Source organism: Mycteria americana, chromosome 17 (genome assembly GCF_035582795.1).
Source record: "Mycteria americana isolate JAX WOST 10 ecotype Jacksonville Zoo and Gardens chromosome 17, USCA_MyAme_1.0, whole genome shotgun sequence".
NCBI classification, from domain to species: Eukaryota; Metazoa; Chordata; class Aves; order Ciconiiformes; family Ciconiidae; genus Mycteria; species Mycteria americana.
Window position 1 is genome coordinate 3,345,475 of NC_134381.1, and position 20,467 is coordinate 3,365,941.

Consider the following 20,467-nt stretch of genomic DNA (forward strand, 5'->3'; position numbering starts at 1 on the left):
GAAGATGGGGGAGCGTGGAGTGGTATCGCCCAGGGCCAGGCGGGTTCTGTCGGAGGCCGGGAGGGGGGCCGTGCCCCCGCCGCCCCATGGTTCAGTCCAACTCCTCTGAGGGGAAGAATGTGGGAGCTGCTGCCATTGTGTGTAGGGGGGCCCGGGACTCTGTATAAGTAACACCCCTCCACGGTGAGTCAGTGGTATGGGCCATACAGGTTCCGGGGTTCCCCCCAATGGGAGCGAGTGCGTGTGGCGGAGGCGGGGGGAGCGGCGAGGGCGCCATCCACGTTCCGGGGCCCCCCCATGCGGCGGGGCGCCGGGTGGCGCTGGCGCGGCTCCATCCAGAGTCCAGGGCCCGGCCGGGCGCGGCGGCGGTGGCGGCGGCCGGGCCGCCGCTATGAGCCATGCAGGGTCCGGGGCGGCGGGCACGCGCCCGTGCGGGGGCAGGCATGAGGCATGCAGGGCCCCGGGCCCGCGCGGCGGCGGCGGCGGCGGGGCGGCCCCGGCCCGGCCCCCGGCCCGCCCCCGGCAGCCTGGCCCCGCGCGGCGGGAGGAGCTGCCGGGGGCCCCGCCCGGCCCCGCCGCCCGCCGGAGGGCGGCCCGGAGCCCGCCGCCGCCGCCGCAGCGCTGCCCTGAGGGCCCGGCGGCCCTGCGGGCGGGAAGCGCGGCAGCGTGCCGTCAGGCGGGGCGGCCGCAGCCTCCGGCTTTCGGGAAACAGGGGCCGAGACGGGGCGCGGGAGGGCTGCGGGGAGGGGGAGAAGTTGCCTCCGGAGAGCAAAACTCCCCGTTTTTCCTCAGAAGGCTCTCCGGCTTGCCTCAGAGGCCGAGCGGCCGGGGCAGCGGCTCGGTTCCCCTTTGCCGAGCCTGGGCTCACTCTCCTTCGCTTTCCCCCGGCGCGGCGGGCTGAAGGCGGCCCAGGACCTGCCCCCCGGCCGTACGCCGAGCAGAAGAAGTCGCCCTTGGGCCGGAGGGGGAGGCCGCGGGCCGCGGGAGCTGCCGCGGGTCTCGGCGGTCCCCAGCGAGCCGGGACTGCCAAGGTGCCGGCCTCCAGCGAGGTTTTATTCCCGCTACCGGTAATAGCGGCTTGAAACGCACTGAGGGCAGGGCTTGAGGAAATACCAGAATCGCATCCAGAGTCCCCAGAGAAAATGAAGTTTGCCATCTAATGACGATTAGCCATAATCAGCCAGATCTGTAAACGTCCCCGAAGAGTACAACACACAGCTCGACTACCCCATGAAATTAGGCGGGTGGCACACGGAGCTGAAATACCTATTGCGCTTGCTGCGTTCCTTTATGCCAGGCTGAAACTTTCCCCCCAGTTTTGTCGGAGAATATAAGCTCTTTTTATAAGTCTCTTTGCCCTCAGGCAAACACTGGATTGCAGGGCTCTGGCTGCTGAGCCTTCACGTGCACAAAGAGAGCAGCGAGATAATGGTACAGTGTACACGCATATACAAACTACGGAAATAAGAGCTGGGGGTCAGTGGATGCTCCATAACTGTGGCCAGATGCAGTTACCGATCAGCATCTCCCGGCAGCTTGGTTACACCTTGCCGGTCAGGTGTGACAGGCTGTGCTGCAGCCTTCCCAGCTTTCCGTCTGAAATACAGTGTTCAGAGGGCTGTGCTGCGGCAGGGGTTTTCTGCCGTGTGTGGGATGAAGTTTGTGGCGTGGCCACGCAGGTGGCAACAGCAGTTCTTTGCAAAGCGCTTGCAAAGACAGCTTGAACTTATTAGTCAGGCAAGATTCCTGTCATCTTTGGTGTTGAGTTTTGTACAAGGCTTTCCTTATGCTTTCTGTTCCATCACAACTGCGTCTCAAGGCCTGATCCTGCTGCCCTTCCCTTGTGCTTTTGAAGAGGATCAGGTGTTAATCTTGCCATGTGATAGAGGAATCAGCCTTCAGGTGCTTCTGTGACTCCATGGTCCGGTTTTGCCTTCAGCTACCTCAGTGTGATTGCTTTCAGGAGAATGGCATGGCTGTAACCGGGGCAGGAGTTGGCTCGTAACTCATCAAATCTTAATGCACAGGTTAGTCTTAGCACACCTTTTATTTTGGGGAGCATCGCCCAGGAGTCCTGGCTGGGTCTGCTCTGTATGCAGAGCATTAAGAAACATTGCTCTTAGAATCAGGCTTAATATCCACAGATGTTGCTGTGGATTATGGGGAGGGAACGGTGACTCATTTGGAGTTTAATTCCTCCCCTCCCCCATAAACTCAGCTAAGTCTGAGGCCAGATCTGCCTTTGCTTATACCCCTCTGAGGCCAGAGGGGAGAGAGTTGGTATAAATCAGGCTGGAATTTGGAGGCCGGAGGAGATGCTCTTTGCTTCCCCAGTGCTTGTTGGGGAGAGCAAGGACTAGCATCCCACAGTGGTGGTGTTCTGCCATGTGCAAGATGGAGCGAGGGATTATTTCACTGGGTGCAGAGAGGTGCAGAGGTGTGTTCCCGGGAGGAGATATTTGCTCTGAGCAAAGAGCTGGATGGGAGTGGGCGGGTTGGAAGAGTGCTGTCTCTGTGTGTCCAGGGAGTGTCCACACTGCCTCTGCAGACAAAGCTGTTGGCTGTCAGTTAACTCAAGACAAAAGTTTCCAGTATAGAATAGCTCCTTGCCAAATCTTAGTGTTGATGGGTGAGGGAGACTCTTTAGCACTGAGATCTTCATGTCTTCTGAGCTATAAACTTCAGTGGTTGTTCTCTTCTGGCTGCCTTACTCGGAGGCTGCCCCAGGTAAACTCTGTGCTTTGAGAAACGGTTGAGCTGCCAGGTAAGTAGCTGTGCTGCAGTCATCAGGTGCAATAACCACACTGCTGCAGAGAAGCCTGGCTTTGGTGTTGGTTTTCTTTAGCAGGTTTGTTCATCCAGTCCAGTTTGGTGCTTTTACTTATTTTAGACCTACTGCGAATGCAGTGCTAAAGATTAAAGTTTAAGGAATTGAGTTTGTCTTGCTCAGCCAGTTTTATGATAGTGCAGATTCATTGAATTTGATGCTGCTACTCCAGTTTGCATGAGTTTTGTGAAGAGAATCAGCTGACCTTGCGTTTGTGTGTTTCCTAAAATGATCGTTGGTGTGAGCTTGAAAAGGGAGGTTTCAAGCCACGATGTTTTTCCTCAGGCTCGTGCTAACCTCAGGAAGGCTGGTGCCTGCGTGCTAAGCAGGAAGCGAGGTGTGTGTGTGGCTTTGAATGAAGTGGTTCTCTTCAGAAGTCACACTGCATTTTTCATCATTTTTCTTCCTCCTATCTGTTCTGATCTGTAACATCTTTTTTCTGGAGATGCAGCTTTGATCTTTAAAGTGAAGAGACGGCGTGCAAGCCACATAGAGGACAGATTTCCCCACTGCTCAGCACCCTCAGCTGAGGCCGGATCTCCGACGAGTTCAGCACCCAGCAGCTCCCCACGTTTTAAAGGCGAGGACTCAACAGGCTGAGCAGTTTCACAAATCAGGCTCACGATGCTAAGGCTTTGCCCTGGCTTTGATCCTTGCTCTCATCCCCCCAGCCAGCTGGTGCCGGGAGCTCGGTAGGCAGTCCTCCGCCTGTTCAATGAACTCCCTACTGGATTAAGGGGCAACATTCACTCATGTCAAAGCGCTTCCTCTTCACGGGTCCCTGGCTGGAAGGAGGTTGCCGTAATAGGCCGAGTGCAGGAGTGATAATAGGAAGAGCCAGGACCTAATGAGCTGTGCCTCTGAGCCGTGAGCACGTAGATGATTTCTTCAGTTTCTCACTTTCTGTTTTGCAGGTGACGTGAAATCCAGTGCGTCTTTCAGGCCTGCCCTGCCCTTCCTCCTCTCTCATTTACTCCTGCCAGCTGGTATCGCAAGCGAGGAGAGGGCTTGGCTTTCCCAGGGCTGTTGCTTTTAATACAGAGTCTGTTTCAGTCGGCTACATCAGGAAAACTTGGTGCATTTTAAACCCTATCGTGTTTCCTCTTTTGTGAGCTGTCTGGAAGCCTGCATGTTTTGATGGCTGCAGGACAGCCGTTTTCCTCAGTCTCCTTAGTGCAGTGAGGTATGTTGATACTGCGTTGACGTGAACACAGGAAAAAGATGTGTGTTTCCAGTTGTTGTGTTAGATTTCTTCGCGGTACCAGCTTTAACATAGTTTGCAACATTTTAGCTGCATCTTTGTATGAAGAAAGGAGTTTGTTCCCCTCTCTGATACTAAATGCCTAGTAAGGAGAGTTTATAACTTTATCAGTTAGAGGCTTTTGCACAAGGGTTACTTTATTAAGTCGTTAAAATTGCATACTGCCCTGCCCATGACAAAATTTTACCCTGTGTCAAATGGATGCTAACATTTACTTTCCTAACATGAATTCTTGCATGCTGAGCAAGCTATGGGCTAGCAAAGGCCGTTTGGGAACTCATCCTTTTCTTCCATGTAGGCAAACTTTAAATAATAACAGAATGGGCAAATATGACTTCTAAAGTTTTAAGAAAGCCTTAAAAGTGCCCTTCAGTTGTGTTAAGCTAATGTGGCTGAGCCAACGTGACTGAAGAAAGCATCCAAAGGACATTTGGTCAGTCAAGGCAGAATCAAAGGCCTGGTTTATACTTTAAAAAAAGCTCTTCCAATATAATTATGCTGGCTGGAGAGGATGATTTTTCATTTTTCCTTGCTGAAATAGTCATACTAATAAAAGTCCTTGCTGTGGACGTAGCTGTATTAGTTTAGGGGTGATTTGAGACCAGAGTAGCTTATTTTTTGCTTTCCAAAGCAGAGGCTTGGTCTACATTTGGGAAGTTTTGCCGACTTAGTTATCTGTCCACGAATGCAAAGAAATTGCTCTCCCCTCCGCTATAGCTGTGTCAGCAGAAGTCCTGGTAGAGATGCAATTACCAGCAAAAACCCCAACAACAACAAGAAAAACAAACAAACAGCTCTGCCGTGGAGGGAACTGATTCGAGCTGTGCTGGCAGATAGAGCTGGATGGGCACTCACCTTGCAAACAGCTGTGCCAGCTGACGGAGGCATTAGCATCCCTTAGCGGTTCATCGCCGCTAGCAGAGAGTGATGTACCGGTACCCTGGGGTATCACACTTCCAAATGTGCATGATATCATGAGCAGCTGATATCGAAATGATTAGGGACTGATACTGTTGCGTTGCCACTGATCTGAAACGCTAGTCTGGGGCCTTGCTCTTTATCAGCTTGCCTGGCATTTTCCCTGGCAAGGGAAAATTTTCTTCCTGACGTTTCTGTCTCTTCCCCTCCTGAAGCTGGGGCAATGCCGCCTATGTGGCCTCTGCTCCAGAAGTGGGGCTGTGGAGGGGATGGCAGCAGGCCGGATTCCTCTTGCTTTTCCCTAGCAAAGTGCTTGGAGCAGAGCACAGCTGGTGCCTATGGTTTGGGTCACTGGGTCCTGGAAAAGGAGGAGGTGAAAGGGGTCTGTTTGAGTGCTTCAGGGCACGCTTTGCTGGAGATTTCCCCCTCCTTGACTGTCATGGAAGCCCAAGGGTGCCACTGAAAGGCTCACCTAGCTGGCTGTCTCAGGTGGATCAGGGAGAAGTCGTGTGAATCTGTCCTCCCGCGGCGTGTGGGCAGGCACGTCCCGTTGGTGATGGCTGGTGACTTGTTGAAGTGGTAAAGTAAATCCAACAGGGAGTGGAAGAGTTTGCTGTAGTGGAAGAGTGGCTTAGCTTGGCTGCCAGGCTCTATCAAATGCATACAAACCCAGAATAAACTGTACTGACAAAAGCGCTTGATGCTAGTATCGCTGCATCTAAAATAGAAAGGCTTTCCTGCTTTTAATTAAAAATTTCTAGCATAGGCAAAGTATCAAGGACATCCAGCGTATCCTCTTTTCAAGTAGGAAATGTTCTTCCAAGAGGACTCCTGTTTCCTTAATGCCCAGCCTGATCCCCACCATTGCCTTGCCGTCTGCCTCCGTACCAGCTCGTTTTGCCCGAGTTTACATTTAAGATAGTTTGGCTCCGTGGAGGAGCCACCGTTCAAACACGCTGCCTGACATAGACTGCAGACAGCTGCTGAGCAAGGTGAGCCGACACGGTGTAGGGCTGAGCTACTTGTGTGTACGAGGGGCTGGCTCGGGGGTGGAGGTGGGCTATTAAATATTAAATCCATCCTTTTCAGTGTCGTGTCTCCTTCTCAAGGGAGAGCTCTCAGAGGCAGTGGTGAGCAGTGTCAGTTTAGGACAGGGAGACGGTGAGTGGGATGGACTGGTAGAGCAGAGAATTCAGGTCCACTTCTGTTTGCATACGGCTAATCATCCTGCAGATACGGCGCACGGGAGAGGGAGGAAATTTGCAGGTGGTGCAGCTGGGGAGGAAGTAAATACAGAGCAAGATAACCGAGATGACATGGATAAACTCAAAATAAAGGCAGGTAAGTGACTTATCCCATTTGTTACAGGGAAATGTAAAATTATGCAAACAGGGATAAAAACAGTCAAAGTGATTATAGCTTCTTGGGTCAGCTAGGCCAGCTATGACCCAGGAGATGGTTATGAGCTTGCCGTGGCCACAGCATTCAAAACCAACAGCAGAGAACTGGGGAACTGAGCAAATTGAGGTGAGTGGAGATAATAGTGGTGCCCAAAGACTACACAGCAGGCCCGTTGCCTGTGATTTGGGGCAAAGTATTTGAGCCAAGTCCAGGAGGCTTCTGATGCTGCAGAAAAGCGTGCCTGCTTGTGCTTGTCTTGTTGCTAAAAAGAAGAGGAATGTGGTGCTTATTGCTTCTGAGAACGGAGGGCAGCCAGGATGAATCTGATGGCTTGAGCCATCCGTAGAGCCGCAGGGCACAAGGCACGAGAGCACGGGCACCTCTGGAGAGAGAATTGCAGTCCAGGTGTCCGAACTGAAATATGCTGTGCTTTCGCTTTGATTATGTTAAGAGAAAAAGTCTCTGTGTTGTTCAGAGTGCTACTTCGGATTTTTAATTAATTTTAGAACTCAAGTGTAGGTGTGGACAGATGTATTTAGTATGTTAACTGGCAAAAGAGAACCCTGGTCTCCCCAGGACTATTGGCCGTGACCTGCTGATGCGTTTGAAGACAGCCCTGAGTCCAGTGAAGTACATTTTTCTTTTTTCCCCCTCCTTCTTTCCTTTCGAAGCGTGAGCTCCTGGATTCTTGAGAATCTCAGCTACCTTCTTCCTCTCCAGTCACACATTTCTAGTCCTTGCAGTTTCAGAGGAAGTTTTAATAGGTGATTTCTCCCAAAGGCTCAAAGCCAGAAGGCAAATTACCCAAATGTTTTATCCAGCTTCAGTGGTAATTGGGGATGTTTCATACTGCTGACCCAGAGCATTCAGAAGCTCTAGTCAGGTTCTCTCAAAAATCATAATATTGTTTCAAGAAGTGGGAAATTAAACGTGCACATGGTAGAAGACTTAGAAAGGATTAATGGGTTTCAAAATTACATGCTTCATCCAGCTGTTGATTTGGGAATTGAAAGTACGCCTGTCGCAATATCAGGAGGTAGTTATTGAAACGTGATGTTCATCGGTGTCTAGTGAATGCAAATGTCCAAAGGCCTTTGACTTCAAAGCCATGCCCTACCTCCAAACTGACTAAAGTTTTTGATGCTGCGTTAGCTCAGCCCAGGTGTGAGCAGCTGGGCAGCAAAGCCCAGCTTTGTTTCATCCCTGTACCTTAACTTACCCTCTCTTGATTATCTCAGTTCCTGGGGTGTTGTCCAAGGCACGGTTTTATGCTGCCCTTGACTGAAGTTCATTCCCTGTGAGTTTTGCTGTAGGCACGTGGAAGGGGCTTGCAGGAAGGCGCTGGAGGCTGGCCGTGCTGTGCAGCTCCTGTCGGCTCCGCACGCCCTGCGCATCGCCAGCCACGTCTGGGCTAGCACAGGGTGGAGGGGAGGACTGGGGGGCTGGAGAGGCAGCGCCTCCAGCTTGGAGGTCAGCAGGACCTGCACTAAATAGGAGGTGAGCATTTAAGTCACTTGCATTTTTGGGACCTCAGAAATTAACTTAGTTCTTGGATGCATTTCTTATGTCCGAGGGGGTAGGTAGCAAAGTTACACCCTGTCAAATGTGGCTTTATCAGTGTAAAGAAGAGGGTATCTATTCGGGAGATGAAAGCATTAACCATCAGGCTGCGAGCTGGTTTGTCTGATTCCATCTAGTATCCTGTTGGCCTGCAAGTTTGAACATAAACCTCCAGATTATGAGAACATAAAGCATGAGTCTAAATATTTTATTAATTAAGGAGCATTATTAATATTTGATAGATTAAATCAACACCCAGAAGGCTTTGCAAAAAGCGCCACTACTGAACTGGTAACCAAGACATTAGGTGTTTTTAATTGCAGACTTGATTGTAATAGCTTTTGTCAACTCTGTGTTTTAAATGTTAAGGATCTGTGAATTCTATACATTAGAAATTCTTTTGTTCTCTGGATTAGGAAGGGTATTTTTTAGTGCTGCTAGGATGCATTGTTTCAAATTGGTTCTTTAATGCCTCCTTAATATGCAAAGATGATGGTTTACAAGCAGGTGTCCTATAGGACCTGGAGATGACATCTGGAATATTTAATCTTTGTTGCCACACTTTGAGGAGAAACAATGAATGTTCCTTTAAAGATGGCCTTTGGATGAGATGTAATGTTTACTCTTGCTGTAGTGCCAGATCCTGTAGCTTTCAGAGCGTGTGTGGAGAGGCGAGGTGAAGAGCCATGCTGTCTTTTAATCAACATCCCCCTGTACCAGGGAGATGCCACCAGTGAGCAAACAAACTGCTACTGAGCACATTTGCTGAAGATTCGTCTGCTTTGACTGTTGCGAATTTACAGCGGGGAGAGGTTAGCACAGCCTCCGGCTTGCATCCTTTGAAAAGGCCAGCGAGGGGGGATCATATTCTGTCTTGGTTATTTCCACTTTGTTTTCCAGTCACTGCAAGTTGTATTTCATTTTTTTAAGATTTAGCCCTTGTTTCTGTCACAGACAGTGTTATTCCGTGCCTAACTCCCGCATTTTGGGGATTTCTTTGTCTGCAAGTTTTATGGTCTCCTTCCCTATCGAAAGTACCCTTCGTGCTGGTGATACCGTTATGTTCTTGGGTTTCTCAGAGTTTAGCACCTTTTCTCATACAGCTCTATGTTGATAGCACATTGGTATTAATAATTTATGGATTTTATTAAAAACCGATTGGTTTGATGTCTTCTCGAATCCACACCTCTAAACTATCCTCATGGCGGCTGCTTTATAGACATAATTTATCTTCTGCCCCTGTGTGACAGCAGACTAAAATTTTACCTACTGCTGCGGATGCAAATGCCGGTGCTTTACAGAATTACAAGATGTATGTTATATTGCTGTTGCTGCTGTTTGTCCTGGAGTTGTGGCTCGAGGCTGCTGTCAGCAATGACATACGACACAAAGATCCTCCTCGCCCCCAGTCAGCGTGCAGGCTTAAATACAGGTCCCGGCGCGATCCCACAGGCAGCCTGGCTGCGGAGGAGAAGGTCAGGAGGTGATGAGGAATGAGGGTGATTTGTCAGGTCTGAGGCTTGGCTAGTGCTAGGAAGTTTTACCAGCCAACTTGCCTTTCTTCACCGGGCCTTTGTTTCCAGCCACGCTTCTGATGAAAGGCAGAAACGGCAGCTCCTCCATTGGCTGCAGGAAACCACCTCCCCATGCGGCACAAGCCCTTGACGAACACGCGCTGCGGCCGAGTGCCAGTGTGGATGCGCTCCAGTGGCAGAGCTGCGTTGGCAGCTGCGAGCCCCGGGCTCTTACTCGTGGGGTGCTGGCTCCTGCCAAAACAGCCTCCTGCAACGGGGAGACAGCACGGAGGAAAAACAGCTGGGAGAGGGGATTTCCATTCTATGCCTTGAAACGCACCGAGACATCTGGCGGCACACCGGTTTGAGCCTGCGGTGCCTCTTTGCTCAGTGAGGGCAGGCAGGCCCCAAGGAAACGGCTTGGATGCTCTTGGCGAGCTCCCAGGAGTAGGGAGGTTTGATGCGGTTCCCCCCAACGTGCTTGTGATCCAGCAGCCCGGTTGTGTCAGCAGCTTGAAGCCGATGCAGGCTCTGTCGGTAGAGCTGTATATTTTGCAGCTGTGGCCAAAGAGCCGATTGCAGGAGGCCCCGTCGTCTATGTGTATTTATACGTGGGATGCCCAGGGATATTCTAAATTCTTCTTTAAATGACAAAAACTCCACAAGTGGAAGTTGGCGAGGAGCTGCCAAGAGCTGCTCCTGATGCAACAGTGTCTGCTTTTAAAGAGAAATGTAAACGGTGACACGAGGCCCCGCCGTTCCTGCATGCATTCCCTGATGAGTCAGATATCTTAGCTTGCACTGGGATGGTAATGCTGATGCAGTTGCTGATTGCTGCCAAAGCAAGGAGTCCACACAAGGAGATTAGGCAACAGTCCTTTTCCCTGCTGGGTGCTCATTAACATTTTCTTGCTGATGTATTATTAATTAAGCTAATTTTTATTGCCCTGTAAGTATAGATGGTGCTGCTTTGCAAGCACAGAACATAACCTGCTTGTTTCCCAGAATTTCTGAAGTGTGTGTTGTGCCATTTGCAAAATGAGAGTATTGGAAAAACTGGCTGTGCGGTTGAGTATTAAGTGAGGTAAATCTCTGGGTTTTGTTTTCTTTTTTCCCTCTTACTTAGCAGATGCCCAGCTTCATGGCTGACTGGGGCTCATGAACGTGGAGCTATATGAGCAGAGAGCTAAGGACCTGTAAATGCCCTGTATGCAGAATCAGTGCAGACAGCTAATAGGACTTAAGTGCAAGGAGAGTTTGCAGCATTGACCCTCCATAAGACAGAAGATTACATAGACTAGAGTATTACATTAAAAAGAGTCTTGGGACCTGATCCAAACCCACGGAAATTGGGGAGGGATTTATCATCAGCTTCAGTGAGAGCAGACTGCTCGCAGTGTACCCAAGTGATGGGGCAGTCAGCAATTTAAACAAAAGAAGGTAAAGAACTGTCCAAGCAAGGCTGGTTGGCGGAGTCTGATTATGAGATTTAGAATTTGTCCCTGCTGAAAAGCTGCTGTGCCCAGGAACGACTTTGTAGTCTTGTTAAATGCCAGTGAATTGAAATTCTGCTAATTGGCCTGGCATCGCCATTGTGGTGCTTTGTCTACGGCGAATGCAGTGTCCTTGCTGTCAGCAGCCTGCGTGCCTTAAAGGTGCAGCCGTGCGCTGCCGGTGCCAGCGTATCTGCAGGGGAAAGGGTGTGCTGCCATCTCTGAATTTGCTATTTCAGATCAATCTGGGATCTGTATGTTTGGAATTCCCTTGAGTCTGCTGAGATTAGGTGTGTGGATCTCTGTGGGTTGCTTTCTTATGAGGTCTGCGAGGTGGCCTCTTCACCCTGACACATCCCTCCGTCCCTTTTGTGCTGGTAGTTTCCCCAGGGATGAGCAGGGGCTCCCACCCTTGAATGTCCCGGTTGAACGTGGTGGCTGGGTTCTGCAGCCTGTGCTGCTCTGCAGGCTTTGTCCCTGGGACAGGTTGGTTGATGTTTTGCTACCTGTGATGCTTTTCCCATCTGTAAAACAGAGGTAATATTTTTACAAAGTTATAAGGCTTGACTTGGTGTTAGAAGCCTTCAACTGGAAGGGCTGTAGAAATGCAGAATGTTAATTTTTAAATGTTATCTTCACTGGGTAAGAGATGGCAAATTACATAAGTCAAAATGTTCGCTATTTTATATACTCTGGTTTATGTGCTCTGGTTTCTGGCTTCATTCCTTGAGATCATGGGTGGACCTGATTAAGAGAAATAGAAAACTTTTTCTAGAAGCACTTTGTAAGATATGAACTATTTATGATCAAAGCCAGTATGACTCCAAATGTCCAGCGCCTCTTCTTTGGACTTCTGATAGCAACATTGGACTTTATCTTGAAAATGCGATCTGTAATCTTTCACATGTTCTCTTATTCCATTCTTAAATTAGGCTAATGTATCCTGTTCCAGCCTATGCAATTATTAACAAAGCTATGTAATTATGGCATCTACTGTACAGCCATTCTGTGCCCCTTGCTAGGAAAGATCCACGTTTAATAAACAAATCCACTTTTGACAACCTGTCACTGACTTTTCTAAAGCAAAACGTTGGGTAGAAAAGTGTCACTTTGGTGAACTTTCCCCTTTGTTTGTTTACATCTGGTGCTTTTGCGTAAGAGCGTAGCAGTTGCAGCTGGAGGTTGAGGCCCAGTTTCACAGTGCAGGTAAGTGGGGGAAAGCAGAGAGGGGGCTAAGAGGGCTGGAGTCCCCCATCAGCATCCTCTGCCGTGGGCTGTGTCACGGCCACGCAGCCCAGGAGCGCCCGTCGCCAGTGCAGGTTCCTCCCAGCCACACTCTGGCTGCGGCTGACCTTGCAAAAGCACTGGAAAAAGCTCTGCTCGGTTGGTTGATTCAGCCATTTTATTTTTTTGAATAAGAAAAATTATTATGTTAATATTAATTAATACTTTGGCATGACTTCATAATGCTTTCTTTTATTCGGTGCATGACAAAACCATGTGGTTACTACAGTCTCTTGCTCAGCCTGGGTAGGATCCACTCCTTCGTGGACTGCCATCAGGAGCTCAAGGCATATCTTAAATCCTACTTAAACCTCACTCTCCAGTGGAACCAGTATTGTTTTTTCACTGCATTATCAGAGCTTTGCGAAGGTTTGGTCAACGTAGGATATGGTTTCTGTTAACTGTAAATATCCCTTCATGTTAGATCACCTGAGGGGTAAAGGCAGGAGGAAAGGGTTTCCTGCCTCTGCCAGATGACATTACTTGTTCTTTGCGTTTTCAGCCACGTGTGTCTCGACATACTGCTCTTTCAGCGTTGTTATCTAGGAACTGTTACACACAGGCCACCTCTGCAAATGAATTTCCAGGAACACAATTTCCCCATTTCTTTCTACAGGAATACTTGAATCAAAATTTTTGTTATGCTCCATGTGAATTCAGGGGCGGTTTCCCCAAGCTTAGTTTTAGAGCTAATCTTTATGCAGACGCTGCCATTATCTTGGTGATGTGTCTTCTCTCCTTAACTCCTCAGCTGCACTGTGGCGTTAAGCACGTCTGTCTCTCTTGACACGAGAATGCTGTATCGCGTTGCTGCCTTCTGGGCTGGACAGCATATGGGAGGACTAGTTAAAATCTCTACCTTTTCTCCTAGAGCCTATGAGTTGCTTATGTGACAGCATCAACTTCTCCAGGATGTGGTGCCCCAAACCAGATAAAAACCCTTTCCTGGCCCCATGAGCGTGCCAAGTGGTCCACCTGTGGCATAAGTTATTTATATGAACGCAGCTAGATGTGGGAATGAGCCCATGGTGCCTCTTGTAATGGTACATTGCAGATCCCAATCAGACAGAAGAGGAGCACAACTGTGTGCTGCTGAGTGCTCTGCTCTGTAATTGCATAACGCGGCTAGACAGGTAGGTTTTGATCTTGCAAACATTTACACATCCGAGTAATAATTACTAATATGCCATAGTATTCAGCCTTACAGGGAGAGCTGTTCATCGGTGACATAATGGCTCGCGTGCTGGCTGTGCCTTGGGTATAGGGTTGCACATTGAAGCCCTAGATGTGTGGGTAGGTGTGAGCCATGCCTTCGTCTAGGAATGCTTCCTTGGTAAGGCTGTGCAGGTGTCTTGTACTGGTTGAGCATGGGTGCAGTTTTGCTGGCAAAATAAGCCCTCCTGAGTGAAGCCAGCTACTTCCACGGCATAAAGACCTCTTGGCTAAGGGCTTCTGCAGAGGCGCGTTCCTCGCAGCCCTCCTCAGCAGAGCAAAGAAGCCAGGAAGCAGGAGATGATGGTGGCGTGTTTTAAACAGCAGTTGCAGGTTTTCAGCCATGAGCCATTGGATTTGTAGAAATAACCGTTGACAGGATGATCATGGCAGTTCCTTTGCATGCTGAAAGCTATGACTATTAATTAAGATTGTACTGTGAGAGCTCATTTCCGTAGAGCTCTTAGCATATGCAGACTGAACCTCTACAAATCCCAATTAACAGACAGTTAAAGTTAGCACTTTGTACTGGTGTAGCTAAGAAGACACAGGGCTTAGCCATGTCAATATAAGCACGTTTACACTGGTGTAAACGTGGCTGCGCTGCATGTCATGTAAGTGTGTTGACCAGAGTCATGTTGATAGAAGCGTGTTTGTGTTGGTATAACTTTGAATATGCTTTGAATTGTCTCAACAGAACTATCACGCTATATAGGATGCCTCTATCAGGAATAGCTAAAAAGGAGCAAAAATTGTGGATGGACCAGTAATCAGATCCTTGAATTAATTTACTTTTTTTTAATGTTATACTATTTCAGTGTTTGTCATTCCACATGTTTGTATTTCTCTGTGTTTGGGGTTTCATTTTTTCTTTTTTAATGGGTCAAATGGGGAACAAGCTATTTTGGAAACATGCAAATGAAAAGCTGGAGCGTTGATGCCAGTCGAGGTGGGGCTGGACCGTATCCCACTGCTCGTTTGCTTTGCATGCCGTGTGAAAGGTATGTCGTTGAGCAAGACAGCGGAAGGCTCAGAGCGTGGAGGAGGCAATGATTCTCCCAGAGCTCTGACCGGGCACACTAGGAGGCATCGGAGCATCGATACCTGTCTGTTTTGGAAGGCCGCAGTCCCAGTCTTGTGCTGTCAGGGCCTTTGGATTAGGTTGCAGCAAAGTCCTTCAGTTTTCCTGACGTCTGGATTCTCACCGTGCGTTACGGCAGTCTTGAGAGCGTGGGGCTTGGCCATCTGTTCCCAGAGCAAGGCAGTCTCTCAGTGCTGTGATCCTCAGCAGTTCATGTAACTTCTCCACCTTTGAATTTTAATCCAGAGGATAGAGAAATAATGTTCATGCTCTTTGCTGCTTGGTTTGTAACCTCTACAGGTGTTACAAGCCGGAGCTGAGGCCAGCTCAGAGCCAGGCCTTGAGCCTTACTTCCTGGAAGCTGGTACTGCCTTTGCTAGCCATCATACTCATTTTCATAAGCCACCACAAGAATTTTTGTCTTTGTCACCTTTGCTAAATGATAAATTATTTGCTTAAGCTTTGAAAAAAAAAAAAGGGTTTTTTTTTTGGCTTTCATACTTAAAGCCAGACGCCTCCAGGACTTCCTCTCTGCTACTTCTGCTTAGTTTGTCTGAGTGGTTTTTAATCCCATACCAGTAGGGTGTAAATGCCTGTATAGCAAATATGACTACTGCAAGTGGCTTGCTTTTCTTAGCTACCTCTCAGAGCCTTCTGGAAGAAGTTGGCAGACCAAAGGTTGAAAGCCACTGGTGTAGGTGATGGGAAGACCAGGTGCGGAGGGACAGTTCCTGCTAAATGAAAAAGGACCCCCTTAAACAGTCTTTGTTTATCTTGAGAGACAAATCAGAGTTAGTCAGATCCTCGCAACCAGCGGGGGGCAAAACGAATCCGTGCGTGTGTGAAGCACAAGTATCTTCTGAGCTCTTCCAAAGTTCTCCAGTATCGAAACTGGTGCTGCAGACAGCGTGATGCAGCGAACACAAACCACCATTGTGGTGGTGGTTTTGACAGTGGGCTGCAATCACTCAGAAGCCTGCTGTTTACTGTCCTCCAGTGGGTAATATTTACAATTAGGGCACTGTGCACGCACCTTTGGTGTGCTGTCTCCATGCTGAGGGTGCTAGAAGGGCCAAAGGAAAGTCCCTGAGTTAGTCTGCTTTGAGGATTATTTTCTAAAGCATCTGTATTCATTGCAACCACGTGGGCCACTCTGATAGGCCCTGAAAGGTGCCTGGAATACAGTGAGATCCCATTAAGAGACTAATTTTGTCTACCCTGCCCAATGAACTTCTGGAATTTAACCTAAACTGGATTTGTCCAGTGAGAGGTATTCTGACCAGGTCTCCTTCTGCAAAGGCAACCTGCTCAACATGCAAGTAGGGATTTACTTTGCCTTTACAGAAAAGTCTGTCCCTAATTCCTGCCTCGCTGCACCAAAGTCAGCCGTGAGGTCTCGGGCTGTAATGGCATGTTCATGCTGGGCATGAAATATGCTCATGAAGAGGAGCAATACCTTGGTCAGTCGTGGGGCTCCTGATAAGAAGTAGACGTGGGGCTGAGCTGCTGTCATTTCTTGCTGAGATGGTGGACTTGCTAAATTATCATTCTGTCCACCAAAAGTATTGGAGATGGCAGTTCTCTGCTTTAAGAGAGGTGTCTTGATCCCATTTTACATTCTTGCTATCTCATTGATAACATCTTCAGTGGGGCCATGAAGCCCTTTTGTTCTCTGCTCCAGTTTCTAGCATTTGCTGCTCTAGCAACACTTTCAGACCCAAAGCAATGGGACCCTGGTGCTAACACAACACTATGCTTCAAAAGAAGGAAGCAGAGCACAACAGGTGATCAGCAGCTTTTGTATGAAATGGTCGCATCTTGAGATGGGAAGGATGAATGGCAGGTTGTGGTACCTGGCTGTCTTGCGACTGGCATTTTTTTCGTCATAAAAGATGAGAAAGAGTCTTGTGTTACCGCTGCATTTATGGTTTGTAACGTTGCTATATTATTTTCCTTTTACAGAGTATGACAACGCAGGTTAGACTGAAGCTGTGTATCCACTGAAGCCAGGCCAATAGCAGGCAGCATGGTTGCTCTCCTTTGTGGGGAAATAAATAACTGTTTCAGTGGTCAGCAACTCCAGTTTTGCAGGCTCCCCGTTAGAGCTGTGCTACTAAGGACGCTAGACTGTCCTTAGAGCGCGGATGCGCTGACCTGCCATCCATCTGTACGCTTGGAGGGGGAGAGAAAAGGGCACCGTGTTTTAAACCAGAAAAATGTAGGTACTGTGTGAAAATAATTCTGATAAGCTGCAAAACTCAGGAGCCCGCTGTTGCTCTGCAGTGTGGTTTGTGGGATCCTGTCAGCTGGTTTGGCATTTTGTGGCTTTACTATAAATGGTGATAGTGATACAGTATTATGCATTAACACTTTTTTTTTTTTTTTCTCCTGAGTGCTCTTCCATGCTTTGCCACGATGTTACAGACCAGCCTGACAGTGTAAAAGCCACCTGCAGATGCTCTGTGGGTAAGAAGAAGAGAAATCCTTTTCAGATTTTGGGCATACATTCCCACAGCTTCCTGCTGTCCCAGCCACTCATGAAACAAAGAACCAAATGCACTGTGTGTAGCTAGAGGTGAAAACCTCAGCAGGCCCTTCTGACCAAACTGGCGAGTACGATTGAAGTAATTCATTATCTGCTGCCTTTCACCTGACCATCCCTCCCAGACCTCTGGAAGGTGCTGCAGCCCGAGGACATTTAGACTACGTCCTCAGACGTCTGCATTTTCTGGCAAATAGAGTGTAAACAGTGAGTACCAGCCATGGGCTTGATCCTGCTTCCAGTGGCTCACCCCTTTTTGTTTAGATATTGGGCTGAAAATCTTGTTTTTTCAAGCTAGTGTGATTGGAAAGGCTCAGTCTGCAAGGTTTGGTCATAATCATTGTACAAATATGTTCCTTCCTGGGACCAGTGGTCATGTCAAATGAAGCAAGAAGCCTCTGTGCTCTGTGTTCGTTGGGAACTGCTGGTCCCCCATACTTAGAGATACCACTTTCCCAAGTCACGCCACCTTCTTCTCTCGGTTTTCTTATGTATTTGGTATTGTTTAGGCGCCTGGCAGCCTGCCTAGATGGGGTCACAGCTACACTGTGGTACATTGGTGGAGCTGCCCCAAGCTTCATAAATCTGGGACACTTCTCCAGCATGAGCAGAAAGCTTCATGGGCTCTGAGGGTTTTGGATTTACTGTGCCGGTGCAGCTTGTTGGTACCTTGTGCACCTCCTTCTGTGCCAGTGGTTAACACCTGATGTGGAGGATACAGCATCCTGTAGGCTACCTGCCTCCTCTAGCAGCAGAAGCAGAATTGTTTAAGTATTGCTCTGTCTACTTTTAGGCTGTTTCCATGACTTCTGTGAGAACTCGTGGATAAACAGTGGAGGTACCAGAGTTTCTAGGTTCTGCAATACTAGATAAAGGTTGCCGTTGCACCAGGCTGCGTGGTCTCCTGCAAATTATATAGGCAATTCTTAGCTCTTTTCATACAAATGAGTCTTTAAAGGGAGTCTGCACTGAGAGCTTAAAACGCCTATATGAGTTTTCGGCAAGGCTGATTTTCTTCTCTGTTGCACTGTGTTGGCACCACTGGACTTAACAGCATCGCCTCTGGGCCACGCTGAAATGCACAAGAGGAGCCTTTGGCTGGCATACTTGTATCATGTTTAGTCCATGAAAGAGCAAAGAAGCGCATTTCCTAGGATGAAATGATTAATTGTATACTCAGGGTATAGAGGTCACAGCAGGGATATTAGAAAGCTGCCATCAATTTGCCGTCACGGTGTTGTTAAACACGCTTTGCGCTGGTGTTTCTGAGGCTGCCAGTGAACAGCGAGGTGGGTCAACGTGAGCCACCAGGAACGGTGGGCGTTTAAGGAAGGCTGCCCCGCTCTGCTTCTTCCCTGCGAGTAATTGTTTGAAGGAGAAGGGGTTCACTTCCTCCTCTCTCTCTCTCATCATCTTCATCCAGCTGCAACTTTCAAGCTACTCATGACAAATGAGGAGTGTCAGAGGTGGATTTCACCACATCACGTACTATCTCCTGTTTGGTAAATTAGTAATACGCCACCATACTGTTCTGTGGGAATCTCTCTGTCCTGGCTGCTTTTTCAGCCAGGTTGAAGGCTGGGTGGGTTTTTAAATGATGATATTTTAAAATTTGAGAACAGCTTTGATTTATTGACCTGCTGCCTCTATGAATCGAGCTGTCTGGGCTGGCATCTGGAGATAAGAGGCTGTCGAGTAATTGCTTATTATTGACTGATTGCCAGCTTGGGCCGTTTGCTTGAAGAAGAATCAATAGCAGTCAATCTTCAGTCTAAACTCTCAGGGAGTATGACTGGTTTCCAAATTGGGAATGACAGGTCAGGATAACTCCATATCTGATATCCCAACTTCATGTTTGGGTGTAATCCTGCAATGGAGGAGGAAGTGCAGGACATGATCTTCCTGCATCAAGGCTTTCACATCTCCCTGCTTTAAAGACTGGGATTTTTCTTTGCAGGGATTTTCAGGGACAGATCCCACCCTCACTCCACACCTTCCTCCGAGCAGCTGGAGCAGCCTCAGCACCACCTGAGATGAGCGGAGGCGAGGGCAGGATGAGCGCAGGCATCGTTCATTAAGTCCCCGAAGGATAGAGCAGGGAGGGGTGGATGAACAGCCTGTGCTATGACACATCCAAACCAACCAGTTTGGATGCTTTATAAATAAAACAAAGCGTCTATTTTAATGCATGGTAACAGAGATTTCCTTTCTGTGGGTGATTCTATTTAGGTGACAACAGAACAAAATATCCAGTGTCACCATACGTTTTATCATTCCTTACGGAGACTGTCGCTATGGTGAGCGTTCATTTTAAAAAGCAGACATAGCCCTTATTTAACACTATCATGACATGTTGCCTTTTTTGTGGATTCACGTGTAGGGCTTAAAACATAAAAGGGGTTTCATGGCATCAAAGGCATTCAAGACTTTTTTTAAAAAAATAAATGTTTAGATCTTTGGAATGGCTGGGGTGAAGTCTGGCGACTGGATTTGTGAAGCAATCTCACACCTTCGGCCGTAGCCCACTCCAGATTTTCCCCAGTGCTCAGGGGTTGCAGTCTGGTCTCTATGTGTCCTAGACTCAGGCAGGGTTTAAAACTTGAAATCAGAGCCTTTTGTGGGGGAGGGGGAGGCTTGGATCTGTATCAGCTACAAAGAGCAATTAAGCAACAGGACATAAAATAGATAAATGGGAAGGGGAGCGGCAGTACCCTGGTAATATAGGAAGATGGAAATGGAAGAATCTGTTTCTGAAGTATAAATACTTGTCCTTAATTCTGGAGCTTTATTTTCACCAGGAAAGCTCTGATTCAAGGTGCACCGTTTGGGGTGAGGGAGACACACCTCAAAGAGAGCAGTTTAATCTACAGTGGTCTAGGAGAGAATGGACAAGATTACTTGAACAGCCTTGTTTAGATACTGGATTTGTTGTCTACTAGCAAATCCTCATTTGCATGGGTCCTTAATCTGTGGAGTTAAATGTGTCTCAGGATCTGTTACCTACTGTGATGCAGAGTTGAGAACTAGATTTTTAAAGCTGTTCCTTTTTATTTGAATGTTTCCCCTCCCCTCCCCCCCTGCACCCCAAATTATCTTCCTGATTTTTTTAAAAGCAAAGATGAGCCAACAAGTGATAGAAAAGAAAAATCTGCCAGTGAGAAGAAGCTATTTTTGACTAAAGATGCGGTGGATGAACTGTCCACCAGCTTGTAGAGAAAAGCCAAGATCAGACATTTAAAACGTGTGTCGCAGGGAAACCACCAGCCCCCCCCTCTTCCTGCAAGGGCACATGAACGTGAAATCTTTAAACCTCGTTGGAGGTAGAGGGTTGGGCAGAGATCCTTTCTAGAGCTCTAGGAAGGGATCAGCCCTTA

At 48.3% G+C, this 20,467-nt stretch overlaps 1 protein-coding gene across 2 annotated transcripts in view; it reads left to right on the top strand.

The window, feature by feature from the left end:
- Positions 1 to 20,467, top strand: part of EHMT1 (euchromatic histone lysine methyltransferase 1) — a 124,225-nt gene that overhangs the window by 62 nt on the left and 103,696 nt on the right. Inside the window, exon 1 of one of the 2 annotated variants that reach the window (XM_075520070.1) lies at positions 17,167 to 17,300. The exons of the other annotated variant lie outside the window; for it this stretch is intronic. The gene's annotated coding sequence lies outside the window, so the exon portion shown is untranslated. Of the gene's footprint in view, positions 1 to 17,166; positions 17,301 to 20,467 lie in introns of those variants that run through there. 2 annotated transcript variants of the gene reach the window in all.